This window comes from Bos taurus, chromosome 18 (assembly GCF_002263795.3).
Source record: "Bos taurus isolate L1 Dominette 01449 registration number 42190680 breed Hereford chromosome 18, ARS-UCD2.0, whole genome shotgun sequence".
In the NCBI taxonomy this organism is placed as follows: Eukaryota; Metazoa; Chordata; class Mammalia; order Artiodactyla; family Bovidae; genus Bos; species Bos taurus.
In genome coordinates, this window is record NC_037345.1 from 64190860 (window position 1) to 64208751 (window position 17892).

General features: G+C 50.1%; 1 long non-coding RNA gene across 2 annotated transcripts in view; it reads left to right on the top strand.

Moving 5' to 3' along the window:
• LOC789803 (uncharacterized) overlaps positions 1–10447 on the top strand; it is a 78156-nt gene extending 67709 nt beyond the window's left edge. For both annotated transcript variants that reach the window (XR_003030507.2, XR_009491232.1), the window contains one exon: positions 10074–10447. This is a non-coding gene — a long non-coding RNA (uncharacterized lncRNA). The remainder of the gene's footprint in view (positions 1–10073) is intronic.
• Positions 10448–17892: the final 7445 nt, after the last annotated feature.

The following is a 17892-nucleotide window of genomic DNA, read 5'->3' on the forward strand; positions in this document are numbered from 1 at the left end:
CCACCCTATGGCCTCATTTTAACTGGATTACCTCTGCAAACACCCCCTCTCCAAATAGGGTCACATTTTGAGGTCCTGCAGGTGAATACCTCAACAACTGAATTGGCGGTCGGGGCAGTGGCATATGGTTCCAGTGGCAAAGAATCCACTTATCAATGCAGGAGACACAGGAGACTCGGGTTCCATCCCTGGATGGGGAAGAGCCCCTGGAGAAGGCAACCCACCCCCATATTCTGGCCTGGAGAATCCCATGGACAGAGGAGCCCGGCGGGCTAAAGTCCATGGGGTCTCAAAGAGTCGGACCCAACTGAGCACACACACACACACACACGCACACACATATATATTTCCTGATTTTTTTCCATTGTAGGTTATAAGATGTTCCATAGAGTTCTCTGTGCTATGCAGTAGGCCCTTGTTGTTTACATACTTTTGTTTGTTTTAACTTTTGGCTGCATGCGGTCTTCCTTGTAGCATGCAGGCTCTCTGTTGCACATGGGGGTATCTCTAGGTGTGACCTGCGGGCTCAGTAGCTGTGGCACGTGGGCTTGGCTGCTCTGTGGCCTGTGGGGACTTAGTTCCCCACCAAAGATGGAACCCGTGCCCCCTACATTGGAAGGCAGATTCTCGGCCACTGGACCACTGAGGAAGACCTCCTTCATGTGAGTATGCTATTCCCTATCTCCTAATTTTGTTATACTTAAAAAAAATATATAGACACACATTTAATATATTCGGATTCCTCTCTTTGCCCTTGGCTGGGCAGGGGTCTCCTGCTCTGCTGAAGTGGCTCCGCACTGGCAGACGGCACCCTGCTGGCAGGGGCCCCATCTGGGCAGGTTGATTCTCAGGGCTGGCAGTGGCTGATGGTGCTGACGGCTGTGCCCACCCCAGGATAGTTTGATGGTCGCTTGTACAGCTACGGAACCTCCCTGCTGCCACATTTCCAAATGTAGGTTTTATCACTCTTCACGTATGGGAAAGCAGATAGATTCCTTCTGTCTTCCCGAAAAGGCAGGCAGGAGAGACTGGCAGTTATGAGGGTTTTTTGCTGTGATTCAGTCACTCAGTCATGTCTGACTCTTTGCGACCCAGGGGACTGTAGCACGCCAGGCTCCCCTGTCCTTCACTATCTCCCAGAGTTTGCTCAAACTCATGTCCACTGAGTCAGTGATGCCATGCAATCATCTTATCCCCTGCCCCCCTTTTCCTCCTGCCCTCAGTCTTTCCCAGCATCAGGGTCTTTTCCAGTGAGTCAGCTCTTCGTATCAGGTGGCCGAAGTACTGTCGCTTCAGAGGGTTTACCATGTGCTGATCATTTTGTGTGTCTAAATTACTTCAGTTAAGCCTCCACATCACCCTAACAGGCGAGGTGCTCGAGAAGAAAGGTGTAACACGTGAGTCACCAACCCAGAGCCACCGTATAGTGGGTGCAGAATTATTATGAACCATACGGCCCAAAGAAACCCCAAAACAAAGCAATATACATTGTTTTCAAGTACACACGGGCCAGTGTCCAGGACTGGCTACCTACTAGGGCGTGAAACAAGCCTCAACAAATTTAAGAGGGTAGAAGTTACATCTCAAGCATCTTTCGTGGCCACAATGCCATGAAGCAAATTAACGACAGAAAAAGAAATGAGAAGAAAGTCTGAGAAAGTAGCATTGGCATGTACGCACTGCTGTGTGAGACAGACAGCTAGCGGGGAGCTGCTGTGCCACACAGGGAGCTCAGCCCGGTGCTCTGTGATGACCCGGGGGGGGGGGGGTGGGGAGGGGAACTCAAGAGGGTGGGGGCCTAAGTGTAACGATGGCTGATGCGCATTGCCGGATGGCAGAAACCAACACAATCCTCCAATTAAAAAATTTTAAAAAATGGTTACATGGCAGCTAAACAGCATTCCACAAAAAGTAACCAACGAGTCAGTGATGAAATCAGAGAGCAAATTTTAAAAAAGATGAATCCTGTGGACACTCAGAGCTTCCCAGGTGGCTCAGTGGTAAAGAATCCACCTGCAATGCAGGAGGCACAGGAGATATGGGTTGATCCTTGGGTGGGGAAGATCCCCTGGAGGAGGAAATGGCAACCCGATCCAGTGTTCTTGCCATGGACAGAGGACCCTGGCGGGCTACAGTCCATGGAGTCGCAGAGAGTCGGCCCTAGCTGAGGACCACAGAAACCAGAGAGCAAGCGTGGCCGCTCAGTGATTTCCTACTTAGTTCGTAGATGCCAGAGCGGGCACCCTGAGTTCAGGCCGTGCCAGCCTCAGCTCACTCTGCTCTGGCCGGCTCCCCTCGATGCCCGCTCCTGCCTCGGGGCTTCTGCAGCACTGAGTGCTGTGCCCTCTGCGGGGAGGCTCCTCCCCTTATCTGCCCCAGCTCTGTGCCCCTGGAGAGGGCCTCCAGACCTCCTTGTCTAATCCATGCCCCGCTGTTTCACCGTCTGTGCAAGGACCCTGAGCTCATCCTCATCTTAGGACTCCTCACCCCACCGTCACGTCACATGCGTGCTTGCAGCCCACCCCCTGGACTGGAATATGAATTCCCAGTGACCCAAGGCCTCTCCCGCTGCTTTCAGAGAATCCCTGGTCTCCGGCAAGTGAGAACTTGTGTAAGAAAGAGTGAATGACACAGCACTGTCTGAATGAGGTGGTGTCTCCCGTGGCCGAGACTCCTAGCCCTAGGTGTGGCAAACAGGAAGGGCCCAGGCCGATTTCCCACGTGGATGAACGCAAGAACGTGTGAACAGTGAAGCAGACAGTGTTGGCTACCCCTGGGGCTTGCGGGGGTCGCCGGGGGGTTGTGTGCCGAGACCTTGGAGAAACGGTTTTGTCACCTTCTGCAGAGACCTTCCCTGATGCTGCTGCTGTTCTTTCACGCTGTGTCCCAGGCACAGAGGCAGTGCCCGAGGTGTGCCTGGGGGGCGAGGAGTGCCCGCTGGACCCTTCCCCTGGCCGGGCTGCATTGGTTTAGCTGCTCAGCTCTGTTCATCCCTCCAGAGCTTTCTCGCTGCAGCTGTTGCCATGGAAACTGGAGCCAGGGCCGTGGCAGAGGCACAGGGCTGTGGAGATGGAGAAAGACCTGCAGAATCTGGAATTTTTCAGCCTCTAAAGGTGAACACAGGTGGCTTCAAAGTTATCTCAACACACCCAAGGTGTGGGGCATCAAACATGGTAACCACTGGCCACCCTCAGCTCATGGAGAGCTTGAAATATATCTGGTCTCAAATATATGAGATTCATTATATGTGGACTGTAAAATAATATGGTACGGGTGAATTTATTTACAAAACAGAAATAGAGTCACAGGCGTGGAAAACAAACTTACCGTTACCAGGGGACAAGGGTGGGGGAGGATAAATTGGGACTTTGGGACTGACATGTACACACTGCTATATATAAAATAGGTAGCTGTTAAGGACCTGCTGTGGAACACAGGGAAGGCACTCAGTACTCCGTAATGACCTAAGTAGGAGAAGAATCTAAAAAAGAATGGATATATGTATACACGCAACTGATTCACTTTGGTAGACACCTGAAACTAAGACAACATTGTAAATCAACTGCAATTCAAGTCAAAATTTTTTAAAAAGAGAATTTGGTTCAATTTGAGATGGACTTTCATTGCAAAACACTCAATAGATTTCAAAAAGTTAGTGCAAAAGATTTTTAATTCCTTGTTCAATATTTTGTATTCTTAATTTCACGTATCTTTTTTTTTGTATGAAAGCAGTCGTAGAAGACTCTAGAAGACGTAGAGTTTCATATGTGGCTTGAATTTGTGGCTGTTGTATTTCTATTGCACAGAGCCCTTCAAGAGTATATGCAAGTGAATGAATGAACGAAAGATGATTGGTCAGAACTGGAATTGTCGTGTACTATGTTCTATCCTGCTTTCTTTCTCAAGCAGTTTATTGCTTCAGTAGGTAATTAAATATCTTAGTTGAAGAGTTTAGAGATAACAGTTTTCAGTAGTGAATTAAAGTGGGAGTTAATTACAATTTTCTAACCCCGGCATTAAAACGCCATTTATATGTTTAAAAAAGGAGGCTCCTGCTCCTGACTGTAAGACGCTATACCGTCACGGCAGTCGACAACTCGTGGGTTCGTTCCACGCACCCGCTTCTGCAGCCTCACTGTCCCTTATGTGTCAGCGTGGCCGCTGTGTAGACAGGCAGACCTTCCCGATTTTCAGGTTGACCAGGTTCCCAGAAGCAGGGGTGCCGAGCCCAAGGGCTCCCCTGGACACCTGATGCTTTGAGACTTGTTGCTGAAGTGCTCCTGTAAGGCCGAACCCGCCTGTACCTGTACCCGTTCCACTGGCCTGGTCTAAAAGGGTCCATTTACCCTCCCTACTCCTGCCGGCGCTGAGTGTCATTGTTCATCTCTGTCAGAGCAATGATGTTTCATTTGGGTTTTGGCGTCTTAAGTCTCCTTTTCCCCCCGCTTTTTATATCTTCCAGCTTTACTGAGACGTAGCACGTATGGGTGGAGCATAGTGATTTGACTAATGCATTATTAAATGATGATCATAATAACTTTAGTGAGCATCCATCATCCAATACAGATGCAAAATTGAAGCAGTGGGAAAATATATATTTTTCCCTTGTGATGAACTCTCAGTATTTACTCTCTTAGCAATTTCATATACAGCATGCTGTTGGCGTTCTGTTGCTAAGTCATGTCTCACTCTTTGCAACCCCAGGAATATCAGCACAGCAGGCTTCCCCTGTCCTCACTATCTCCTCTGTTTAACCATGCTGTCCAACCACCTCATCCTCTGTTGCCCCCTTCTCCTTTTGCCTTCAACGTTTCCCAGCCTCAGGGAGTCGGCTCTTCATATCAGGTGGCCAAAGAATTGGAGATTCGGTTTCAGCACCAGTCCTTCCATCGAATCTTCAGGGTTGATCTCCTTTAGGATGATCCCTTGCAAGAGTCCCTTGCAATCCAAGGGACTCTTAAGCGTCTTGTCCAGCACCGAGGTTCGAAAGCATCACTTCCTTGGCCCTCGGCCTTCTTTACGGTCCAGCCGTCTTGCTAGTCTGTTGTGGTGCAGGTTCCCTCGCTGCTCCTTCCCGTTTCTGGAGTTACGATCTATTACAGTCCTTGATCTTACAGAGCTGTATATCTGGTACTTTGTTTCAAGTCACCTAGTCATCATTTACTTTGTGGGGGCCCAGTCACACGTTTGGTAACTGAAGGAACAGTCACCTCATAAAGAAGGCAGAATACAAGTAACATGTCATAACACTAGCAGGGTCATGAGCAAATGTTGAATTAAGGTCTTCTATTAGGTGCAGCTCAGATTCTCCCCAGGTCATCTGACCAGTCAGTTCTGTACCAATCTTTAAGGGGAAAAGGTTTATTATTCTTGCCCATAAAACTGAGGGCCGAACAATTAATGCTTTCCATCTGTGGTGCTGGAGAAGTCTTGAGAGTCGCTTGGACAGCAAGGAGATCAAACCTAATGGAAATCAACCCCAAATATTCACTGGAAGGACTGATGCTGAAGCTGAAGCTCCAATACTTTGGCCACCTGGTATGAAGAGCCGACCCACTGGAAAAGACCCTGATGCTGGGAAAGACTGAGGGCAGGAGGAGTAGGGGATGGCAGAGGGTGAGATGGTTGGATGGCATCACTGACTCAACGGACGTGAGTTTGAGCAAACTCTGGGAGATGGTGAAGGACAGAGGAGCCTGGTGTGCTGCGGTCCATGGGGTCACAGAGTCGGACACGACTGAGCTACTGAACAACAACATTCCTCAAAGATGTCTGCACGTACACGGCAAGCAGTGGCTCATCTTGACCCCTTCCAGGGCTAAGGAAGGAATGTTATCTTCTGAGGAGCCGCACGGCTGGCTCCAGAAGGGAGAAGGGCTGATCTTGATGGTGGAGCAACTATTTCTGCCTCTGGGGAGAGGAGGCCAACACACAGCACAAGGCGCAGCACGCCGGTGGGCGTGGAGGGGCCAGAGCGCAGAGGGCAGGCCCTCTGTCTGCATCTCTCGTCTCACCTTCCTCAAAGTGTGAGCGCTCACTCCATCAGTCCTTAAAGCTTACTTGTGACGGGGACTTTCATGCTCTTGCCTTAGTGTTCATGGATGGGATCAGGTGAAGCACTGTCTTTCTGTTTATTGATGTTTGGATTGCCTGGGGTTTTTTTTCAGTTCAGTTCAGTTCAGTCGCTCAGTCATGTCTGACTCTTTGCAACCCCATGGACTGCAGCACGCCAGGCCTCCCTGTCCATCACCAACTCCCGGAGTTTACTAAAATTCATGTCCATTGAGTCAGTGATGCCATCCAGCCATCTCATCCTCTGTCGTCCCCTTTTCCTCCTGCCCCCAGTCCCTCCTAGCATCATGGTCTTTTCCAATGAGTCAGCTCTTTGCATCAGGTGGCCAAAGTACTGGAGTTTCAGCTTCAGCATCAGTCCGGACTGATCTCCTTTAGGATGGACTGGTTGGATCTCCTTGCTGTCCAGGGGACTCTCAAGAGTCTTCTCCAACACCACAGTTGAGAAGCATCAATTCTTCGGTGCTCAGCTTTCTTTATAGTCCAACTCTCACATCCATACATGACCACTGGAAAAACCATAGCCATGACTAGATGGACCTTTGTTGGCAAAGTAATGTCTCTGCTTTTTAATATGCTATCTATGTTAGTCATAACCTTCCTTCCAAGGAGTAAGCGTCTTCCAATTTCATGGCTGCAGTCACCATCTGCAGTGATTTTAGAGCCCAGAAAAATAAAGTCAGCCACTGTTTCCAGTGTTTCCCCATCTCTTTGCCATGAAGTGATGGGACCGGATGCCATGATCTTCGTTTTCTGAATGTTGAGCTTTAAGCCAACTTTTTACTCTCCACTTTCACTTTCATCAAGAGGCTCTTTAGTTCCTCTTTGCTTTCTGCCATAAGGGTGGTGTCATCTGCATATCTGAGGTTATTGATATTTCTCCCAGCAATCTTGATTCCAGCTTGTGCTTTTTTCAGATTTATTTATTCATTTTTGAAGGGATAGACTACCTGCTCCAGTATTCTTGGGCTTCTCTTGTGGCTCAGCTGGTAAAGAATCTGCCTGCAGTGCTGGAGACCTGGGTTCAATCCCTGGATTGGGAAGATTCCCTGGAAAAGGGAGCAGCTACCCACTCCAGTATTCTGGCCTGGAGAATCCCATGGACTGTGTGGTCCATGGGGTCGCAAAGAATCGGAAACAACTGAGCGACTTCCTCTCTCACTTCCCATTCCTTTTTGCCTGTGCTGGGTCTCTGTTGCTGCGCCTGGGCTCTCTCCAGGCGCAGAGCATGGGCTCTGCTCCTGGCTGCGGTGTGCCTGGGCCCCTCGCAGCAGTGGCCTCTCCTGTTGCAGAGCGCAGGCTCACAGGCTCAGCAGCTGCCGTGATGGGCTTCTTCCTGGCTCAGGGGTTGAACCTGTATCCCCTGCATTAGCAGGCGGATTCTTAACCACTACAGCTCCAGGGAAGCCCTGGATTGTCTTCAACAAAGCATTTCTCCCCCAACCCCGCAATCAGAAACATGTTCTCCTGTGGTCTCCGTGTGTGTGTGTTTGGCCGCACCTTCCTCAGTCAGGGATGGGACCCACGCTCCTGCAGTCAAAGTGCAGAGCCTTGACCACTGGGCCACGGGGAAGTCCCTCTCCTGCACTGTATTGAGTTGGGCTCGGAAAAGAGCCCTCCCCCTGTTCAGCCCCTGTTCCTCCTTCCTACACCTGGAAACTCTAGTCCTTACGAAGGCTCCCAGATCTCAGTGTTACAGAAGGCACTGGCCACGTCTGCACTCAGTTGGGAGTTGTCATTGTTTAGTCACTCATTCGTGTCCAACTCTCTGCGATCCCGTGGACTGTAGCCCGCCAGGCTCCTCTGTCCATGGGATTCCCCAGGCAGCAATACTGGAGGGGATTGCCTTTCCCTTCTCCAGGGGGTCTTCCCCACCCAGGGATCGAACCCACGTCTCCTGCATTGGCAGGTGGATTCTTTACCATCTGAGCCACCAGGGAAGCCCCTTAGTCAGGAGACAAACGTCTAATTGGTAACTGGTGGTCCTGGAAAGGAAGGAGCTTGGATGTCGCTTCCTGGCCCGATCATCATTATATTTTAGTTCAGAGACGCACCGTGGCTCATCAGCTCAGCCAAACAACACATACTCTGCCTCCCTCGCAGGAAGCAATTGAACTTCTTGGAAATGACTCAACATTGACCTCTGTTCCGAAGACATGAGTTTTCAAATCATGAACATATTTCACGCCAGCCGACTCCCTTCCAGACCCCACTCTTTCACGTTCTTCTTCCTCAGCTGTCCTCTTAGCTTTCTGGGGCGAAATCCCCCCCTCCTCTTTTTCTTCCTGATGGAATGGGGGCCTGCTTGGGTCCTGGTGGCAACCAAACGGCTTGTGCACTCACAGGGCAGGTTTTTATACACAAAAGCCATCTGGTCTGGATATGCTTGGTAAACCGAATTACACCATGAGCGGCCATCGTGGCTGGGTCAGGAGAAGAGTTTCTCTTCTGTTCCTTTGTGTTCACACACGCGTCAGCATATGCACATATATTCAAAGGAAGCGTCTGCATTGTTTCTAAGGCAGCCAGTGAGAGTCAAAACATCATGCAAATGAATCTTAGCCTCGGGAAGCCCCGCCGTCCTCTCCAGCCCCGCCTGGGTAGAATTTCTGGAGGAGCGCCCACCAACCACTGGCATTGCTTCCAGAGCAAAGGGAATCCACCGAAGTGAACTAAGCTGAGATACAGTCCTGCTTTCCTCAGGGACCTGTTATGGGTGGGAAAGGGGCGTTAAATAGTTCTATCTGTGTGTGTGTGTGTGTGTGTGTGTGTGTGTGTCTCCAAAAATTGATCACAGAGAATGAATATATTCAGGGCTCTGGTTGTCAGTGACCACATTTTCCTCCATAATCAGACCGTCCAGTGAAAAACAAAGGTTATATCTAGCTGCAGTTTTTTCCAATATTTTTCTCTATGCACATCTCCACATGGAGTTTTACAGAAAAATTGACATTTATTGGTTCAGTCGCTAAGTCATGTCTGGCTCTTTGGGACCCCATGACTGCACCTTGCCAGGCTCCCCTGTCTTTCACTAACTCCTGCTCAGTCAAATTTCATGTCCATTGAGTCAGTGATGGTAACTGCAGCCATGAAATTGAAAGACGCTCCTGGGAAGGAAAGCTATGACCAACCTAGACAGCATATTAAAAAGCAGAGATATTACTTTACCAACAAAGGTCCGTCTAGTCAAAGCTATGGTTTTTCCAGTGGTCATGTATGGATGTGAGAGTTGGATTGTGAAGAAGGCTGAGCACTGAAGAATTGATGCTTTTGAACTCTGGTGTTGGAGAAGACTCTTGAGAGTCCCCTGGACAGCAAGGAGATCCAACCAGTCCATCCTAAAGGAGATCAGTCCGGACTGATGCTGAAGCTGAAACTCCAGTACTTTGGCCACCTGATGCAAAGAGCTGACTCATTGGAAAAGACCCTGATGCTGGGAGGGACTGGGGGCAGGAGGAAAAGGGGACGACAGAGGATGAGATGGCTGGATGGCATCACTGACTCAATGGACATGGCTTTGGGTGAACTCCGGGAGTTGGTGATGGACAGGGAGGCCTGGCGTGCTGCGGTCCATGGGGTCGCAAAGGGTCGGACACGACTGAGCAACTGGACTGAACTGAACTGAGGTGGGGAGTGGAGAGGGACGACTGGATGAAGGGGGTCAGAAAGTACAAATAGACTTCCGACTGTAAGATCAGTGAGCACCAGGGGTGTAATGTACAGCGTGATCAGCACTGCTCACACTGCTGTGTGTTCCATGTCAGCGTTAAGAGGAGTGAATCCTGGGAACTCCCTGGTGATCCAGTGGCTTCGATTCTGTGCCTTCACTGCCAAGGACATGGGTTCAGTCCCTGGGCGGGGAACGAAGACCCCACAGGCCAGGCGGCATGGCCAAAGAGATAAACAGATAGAATTCACTTTAAAAAAGAAGCGTAAATCCTAAATGTTCTCATCACAAGAAAAAAAACGTGTTTTTTTTTTTTCCTTTTTCTATCCCGCAGCTAATAAGACGATGGAAATTCTGTGATAATCACTTCATGGTGTTTGTGAGTCAGATCGTGACTCTGTATGCCTTACACCTACATGCTGGATGTCAGAGAGATATCAGTGAAACTGGAAGGAAAAAAATAAAGAAAAGAGTCCTCCATGGCATAAGTGGAGACACAGTCTAGAGAGAAGACTCATTTTGTTGTCCACAAAGACGTGGGTTTTGACACCTGTAGAGGTGGAATTCTGTCCAGTCACACGTACGGTGTGGAACGAGCGAGGCCTGGGCTGGGGTGGAGACGTGGGGACTGAGCAGAACTGGGGAGAGGATGACGTGGTGTGGGGAGAGGAGAGAGAGGGGGAATAAAATAAACATTCATTAAAATTTTTTAAATGAAAGAAAAACTTATTAGTAATCACCTCCTTCAACACATGAATTTTGGAGGATGCGACTCTATCCATAACTGAAGGTCTGGGGTGGGGGCCTGAGATCCTGCGTGTCTACAGAGCCCCCAGGGGATGCCCGTGCTGCCGGTCTGTGGACCACAGCAAGCAGAGAGGCCCATAGAGGTGAGCTAGGCGGGGTCGCTCAGCCGCTCAGTCGTGTCCGACTCTGGGCGACCCCGTGGACAGTAGCCCGCCAGGCTTCTCTGTCCCTGGGATTTCCCAAGCAAGAACACTGGAGTGGGTGGTTATTTCTTCCTCCAGGGAGAAGTTACTTTCTCTCCAAATCTTTTATGACCCCATGGGCTGTAGCTCAACAGATTCCTCTGTCCATGGAGTTCTTCAGGCAAGAATACTAGAGTGGGTTGCCATTCCCTTCTCCAGGGGGATCTTCCTGACCCAAGGATCAAACCCAGGTCTCCTGTATTGCAGGCAGAATCCGTACCGCTGAGCCGCCGGGTTAAGGCCAGTCACTCTGGAAACATCAGCTGTGGCCCATTTGAAGCATCCCGAGGGAGCAGGTTAGACATGCAGGTTCGCAGGCCCCACCCAGATTTAATGGTGTGGAAACTCCAGGGCATTCACGCACGGTTCAGCCACGTGTCTCATCCCCACCGTTCACTTCCCACCTTAACCTCAGCGATGTCAGATTCCGCAGGTCACCATAGTCTCCGTGTGGATGGCACCTCCAGCCATCGAGAAGCTGGAAACGGGGCTGCAGAGACCTGGTTTCCTGTGAAGTCGATTGCGGACGTGGGACAGCGGCACGCACTCCGGTTGGGGTTCAGTGGGCCGCAGCCCACCCCAGAAGGCCTCAGCTCTCCCCACGGGGGTGTTCCACAGTCTGCCTGCAGCGGGTGAGAGACTCAGGCCCAGGCCGTTGCTGTGGGAACAGCGCCAAGGTCGGGGTGGAGGGGACTGAGGAAGAAGCTTCCGAGACAGGTTTTCCAAGCCCCGTAAAAACGAATACCTGCAGGTTTAAAGCAACATCTGGGCACATGTGGGGCATCATCTACACGTTTTTGAAGAAGCAGTCACCCAGCCCATCCCCCACCATAGGCCTGTCCTTTCTGTCTACATGTCACAGAGAATTCTCCTTCTGGGGAAGACAAGCACTGGAGTCTCGGGAACGGCTCGTTTAGTTCTCCCGGTCATTACAGCTCATTCGAGGGTGACAGAGAAACGGGAAGAGGGAAGGAAGGGTGGCATGCTCAGATGATGGTGCCTGCTCAGTCCCTTCAGGCCTGTCCACTCTCTGCGACCCCAGTGACTGTAGACCCCCAGGCTGCTCTGTCCGTGGGATACTCCAGGCAAGAACACTGGGGTGGATTGCCATTTCCTCCTCCAGGGGATCTTCCCAGCCCAGGGATTGAACCTCATCTCTTACATCTGCTGCATTGGCAAGGGGGTTCTTTATCACTGTGGCCCCTGGAAAGCCCCAGATGATGGTAGAGCAGTGAAGAAAATTAAACCAAGCCGGGACACAACAGTGACCGCCTGTGGGTGTCACGCCCGTGGGGTCCTGGGGGTGACAAGCCGGGACACAACAGTGACCGCCTGTGGGCGTCACGCCCGTGGGGTCCTGGGGGTGACAAGCCGGGACACAACAGTGACTGCCTGTGGGCGTCACGCCCGTGGGGTCCTGGGGGTGACGTCAGTGACCTCTCCTCAGCCCACAGCTTGCTGCCTTTGGTTGGCATCCTACTCTTGAGACTTGTCCCTGTCATCTAGAGTGGCATTGGCTGTATGTGATAATCGCCATGTGACTACATCATCATTCATTTATTCCTTCTCCTTGTGGTGGGCACTGGGGCTGCTCCCCATCCTGATTTTAAACTTTTTTGCCCTTGGTATCACGGTCGCTCCGAATATCTCGCACCCTGCCCAGTGCAGGGATGTACTGAATGAACGGAGGTTGCAGGCGACATTCTGTGGCTGCGTTATCCACGAGCGGAGAATTTCCCCAGCTCAGACAGGCTCAGAGGGAAACGTTGTGTTTGGATGGTGCCGGACTTCACTCTGAGGCTGTTCTCTTCGTTTTCTCTTGGCAGCTCCACATGCAAGGACCTGCCTTGGTTTCGTCCTTAGAAACGTCGCCAGCATCCGGTGCAGAGTGTCACAGAGCCTTGGTTTGCATCTGATATGGGTGAGTACATGAATGGATGATTTTTTTTTTCCTGAAAATTGGCGTTGAGGCGTCTACTCGTACATTTATCCTGCCTTTTCACTGAACGTATTATGACATCTGATGTTCCTCAAGAGACAAGAGCTTTTAGGCGGAAAGAGTTCATTTCATGCAGTGATCACGTGCATGCGTCGTATACACTTGTCGCCAAGTTCTTGCCGTCCCAAAGAGCTGATAACTGCTCTGTAGATTTCTGAATATTGTGAATGTTCATAGACTTTAGATTCCCAGAAATGGACTTGCTAGATCAAAGCACACACACACTTATGTATTTATAAATGCATTTTTACTTGAAGGATAATTGCTTTGCACTATTGTGTTGGTCTCTGCCATACATCAACATGAATCAGCCATAGGTTTACTTATGTCCTCTCCCTCTGAACCTCCCTGGTGCCTCCCACCCCATCCCGCCCCTCTGGGTCGTCCCAGAGCACAGGGTTTGAGCTCCCTGTGTCACACAGCAGGTTTCCACTGGCCGTCTAACTTTACACATGGTAGTGTCGATGTTTTGGTACTACTCTCAATGCATCCCACCAGCTCCTTCCCCGGCTGCTGTGTCCACAGTCTGCTCTCTACGTCTGTATCTCCACCGCCGCCCTGCAGATAGGTTCATCGGTCCCATCTTTCTGGACTCCATATATAGCGCTAATATGTGTTATTTGTCTTTCAACCTCTTTCTGACTTACTTCACTCTGTATAACAGGCTCTAGGCTCACCCATCTCGTCAGAACTGAGTCAGAAGCATTCCTTTTTATGGCCGAGTGATATTCCATTGTGTGTATGAACCGCAGCTTCTTTACCCACTCATCTGTCACTGGACGTCTGGGTTGCTTCCATGTCCTAGATGCTGTAGATGCAAGGCACACACACGTTTTAGGCTGTGGTCCCTATGACCACAATCGTGCTCGACCACCAGCATTTGAGAATGTCCGTTTCCTTGGAACCTTCCTGACTTCCCTCCACGTTGGCACTTGGACACGTCACCTTCCCCGAGCCCTGCTGCGCCGGGCGTCTGTTTTGATATCAGAACTGTGATGCGGGGTCTGTGTTGTGTTTATCGCACATGTGAACATCCTCCTGTAAACAGTCGATTCACATCCTTTGCCCACTTTTCTACTTTGAGTGTTCAGCTTTCTCTCTGACGTGGCTCTTCACGTACTGGTGAAATAAAGCCCTCTACTGTCGCCTCTGTTTCTACATATTTGCCCTGGGTTGGCCATTTCTGTCTTAGGTCCTGTGGAAGTTCCCCTCGTACGTACGTTTTCCAATTTTTGTGGTGTCAGCTTTACAGGTTTGTTACTTATTTTGTGCTCACTGACTTTCTGCCATGTTTAGTAAACCCTCCTTCATCCTGTTGCTTCAAAAATATTCTCTTCAGTTATCTTCCACTCCAAACACTGCTTTCCCTGCTCATCAGGCCAGACTGCTCAGGAAACCAGCCACTGGGCACCTGTGGCTGCTAAGCATTTCAGACACGGCTGGGCTGGATTAAGATGTGCCACATGGTGGGTTCCACTTGGTGTGAATGTGCGTGTTCAGTCGTGTCTGACTCTGTACCACCCCATAGACTGCAGCACACCAGGCTCCTCTGTCCATGGAATTCTCCAGACAGGAATCCCAGAGTGGGTTGCCATTGCCTTCTCTGCTTGGTATGAATGAAAGGATGTAAAATATCTAATCAACAACTTTTACCATCAATAATGTCTTGAAACAGTAGAATTTCTGATATATTGGGCTACACGCAATGTATTAGTAATATCAATCCCACCTCATTTTTTTTTAAATTTTAGGTGATTAGGTTTTATTTATGTGCATTGGGAGAAACAGGTCTGACTTTAGTTTAGTGTTGCTTTTCAGTCACTAACTTGTCTCTGATAGTCTTTGCAACCCCATGGACTGCAGCGCACCAGGCTTCCCCGTCCTTCACCATCTCCCAGAGTTTACTCAAACTCATGTCCATTGAGTCGGTGATGCCATCCAACCATCTCATCCTCTGTCATCCCCTCCTCTTGCCCTCAAATCTTTCCCAGCATCAGGGTCTTTTCCAGTAACTCATCTCTTCAGCTCAGATGGCCAAAGTATTGGAGCTTCAGCTTCTGCATCAGTCCTTCCAATACCCAAAATAATAAAGTCTGGCTTGTGATAAAAGTCCTCAGCATGCTATGCTCCACAGATAGAGGATCTTGCTAAAGCTGTCAAATATGAATTAGAAAGGCAGATTTAGACAATGTTTTACATCAACTGAGACCTCTTTTATATTTCTGAAGGCTGTGCCAGAAGTTCAGCTGAGTCCTTAATCCTTTTTTAGAAGTTAATTTTTATTGAGCTCTCGTTGCTTTACAGTGTTGTGTTAGTCTCTGCTGTGCAGCACAGTGAAGTCAGCCACACGTGTACAGATGTCCCTTTTTTGGACTTCCTTCCCGTTTGGGTCACCACAGAGCACTGAGTAGAGGTCCCTGAGCTCTGCAGTCGGTTCTCCTTCGTTACCTGTTTTATACACGGCGTCAATAGTGGACACGTGTCAGTCCAGTCTCCCAGCTCGTCCCACGCCCGCTTGCCCACCCTGGTGTCTGTGCATTTGTTCTCTACGTCTGGGACTCTTATTTCTGCTCTACAGACGAGTTCGTCTGGACCACTTTTCTCGATTCCACATATAAGCGATATTATATGATGTTTGTTTTTCCTCCGTCTGCCCTACTCCACCCTGTATGACAGCTGCTCGGTCCGTCCGTGTCTCTTCAGACGGCAGTGTTGCGTTCCCTTTTATGACTGAGTGACCCCACCTCTTTTAAGACAGGTAATAGAAAACAAAGGTGGTGCGCCGCCTCAGCTAGGAGAACACTCAGGTTCAAGGCGGCGCCCGTCGCTATCTGGCAGCATCGCTCTAGGGCCCTCAAGACCGCGTCGGCTCCATATGTGAGACAGCAAAGGAGATGCAGATGCACACGGCAGACTTTTGGACTCTGTGGGAGAAGGCGAGGGTGGGATGTTTTGAGAGAATGGCACTGAAACGTGTATATTACCGAATGTGAAATAGATGACCAGCCCAAGATCGATGTGTGAAGCAGGGCACTCACAGCGGGTGCTCTGGGACATCTCAGAGGGATGGGGTTGGGAGGGAGGGGGCGGATATGTGTACCCACAGCCGATGCATGTTGACGTGTGGCAAAGCCCGCCACAATATTGTAAAGTAATTAGCCTCCAATTAAAATAAATAAAATAATTTTTTAAAAAAAGACAGCATCTGTAGCCACAGGAAGGATCTGGGCCCAACTGAAACAAATCGAAGAGGTTCAGATGGCAGAAGCCGTTCTGACTGGAGACTCTCAGTCCACCAGAAGTCGTCTGAATGTCAACATCAGGCCCCGTTGCCAGATAAAACCCCAGTTCAACGACCCACCACGGAATTTTTCCCCTGATTAATGAGCTGGATGCCGGACTGGAATCCGAGCAATATGTACATTGCCATCCCGCCCGGGGAGGGACCGACTTTCTCAGAAAGAGCACAGCCCAGCCAGTGTTCTGGAAGCCTCTTTCCAGACCATACAAAGACGAAATGCCAGCCGTCCGTGTTGTGGAGTGCGTCCCTAATTTTCACCCTGCACTGATTCCCTTCCCCCCGCCCTCTTCATTTTCTGGGGCTGACTGTCCTGCCCTCTCGGGTCCCACTTCCCACCTCGAGGGTCTCTTGGGGGTCCCAGTGTGCAGACAACACTTGCATGTGGATATCTCGCCTTGTGGTGCCTAATGCCAGCCTATGCCCAGCTGAAGGGAACGCTGTCGTGCGTTCAGAGCAAAGCTGGACACGTGGGAATCCACCTTCGTTTGTTTCCATAACGGCTTTACTGAGATGTCCTTCACAGACTCTCCCGTTCATCCAGAGTATTCACAGAGTCATATAGTCCCCACCACAACGAGTGTTCCTGTATTTGATTACTTTTAATTTGTTTACCTGGCTGTGCAGGGGCTTAGCTGGGGCACGTGGGAACTTCAGTTGCTGCACTGGGATCTCGTTACCCAACCAGGAATCAAACCCGGGCCTCCTGCACTGCACTACCAGGGAAGTCCCGTCACAGTGAATTTTAGGACGTTCTCTCCAGAAAGAAGTCCTGGGCTCCTTGGTGGTCACTGTCCCTTTCTTTCAGCTCCCCTGGGCCTGAGGCAGCACACTGCCCTACCTTCTGTCTCTCTACATGTCCTGTCCCGAATCACATGCAGCCTTTGGTGGTCAGCTTCTTTTACTTATCTTAATTTTTCAAGTTCATCTAGTTGTAACATGTCATCACATGTAACATGGGATTTTCAAGGCAAGAATACTGCAGTGGGTTGCCACTTCTTTCTCCAGGAGATCTTTCCAACCCAGGGATCAAACCTGCATCTCCCACATTGCAGGTGGATTCTTCTCCACTGAGCCACCAGGGAAGCCCCTATTCTAATGTCTCAGCACTTAGTTTCTCTTTATGGGTAAATATATTTCACTGTGTGGATAGACCATGCTTTATTTATCCTCTCATAAGTAGATGGGCATTTCAGGTTTTTCACTTTTTGACTATTATGGACAATGCTGCTATGAACATTTAAGTACAAGTTTTTGTAAAACGTTAGGTTTCATTTCTCTAGCAGTGGGAAAGCTGGATCAAACAGTAAGCCCATCCATAACCTTTCAGGGGCTGCCTCTGTCGTCCAAAACGCCTGCACTGTCTTACATGCCCACCAGCATTTTACCAGGATTCCAGTTTCTCTGCATCCTTACCAATACCTGTTTAAAGCCGTCTTTGCTCGCCACAGAGCACAGCTTGCAGGACCTTAGTTCCCCCAGGGGCGGAGCCTGTGCCCCTGCCGTGGGAGCACGGACTCCTGACCCCTGGACCACCCAGGAGCTCCCTCAGTCAGTGCAGTCGCCCAGTCGTGTCCGACTCTCTGCGACCCCATGAACCACAGCACGCCAGGCCTCCCTGTCCATCACCAACTCCCGGAGTCCACCCAAACCCATGTCCGTTGAGTCGGTGATGCCATCCAACCATCTCATCCTCTGTCACCCCCTCCTGCTCCTCCAATCTTTCCCAGCATCAGGGTCTTTTCAAGTGAGTCAGCTCTTTGCATCAGGTGGCCAAAGTCTTGGAGCTTCAGCTTCAGCATCAGTCCTTCCAATGAATATTCAGGACTGATGTCCTTTAGGATGGACTGGCTGGATCTCCTTGCAG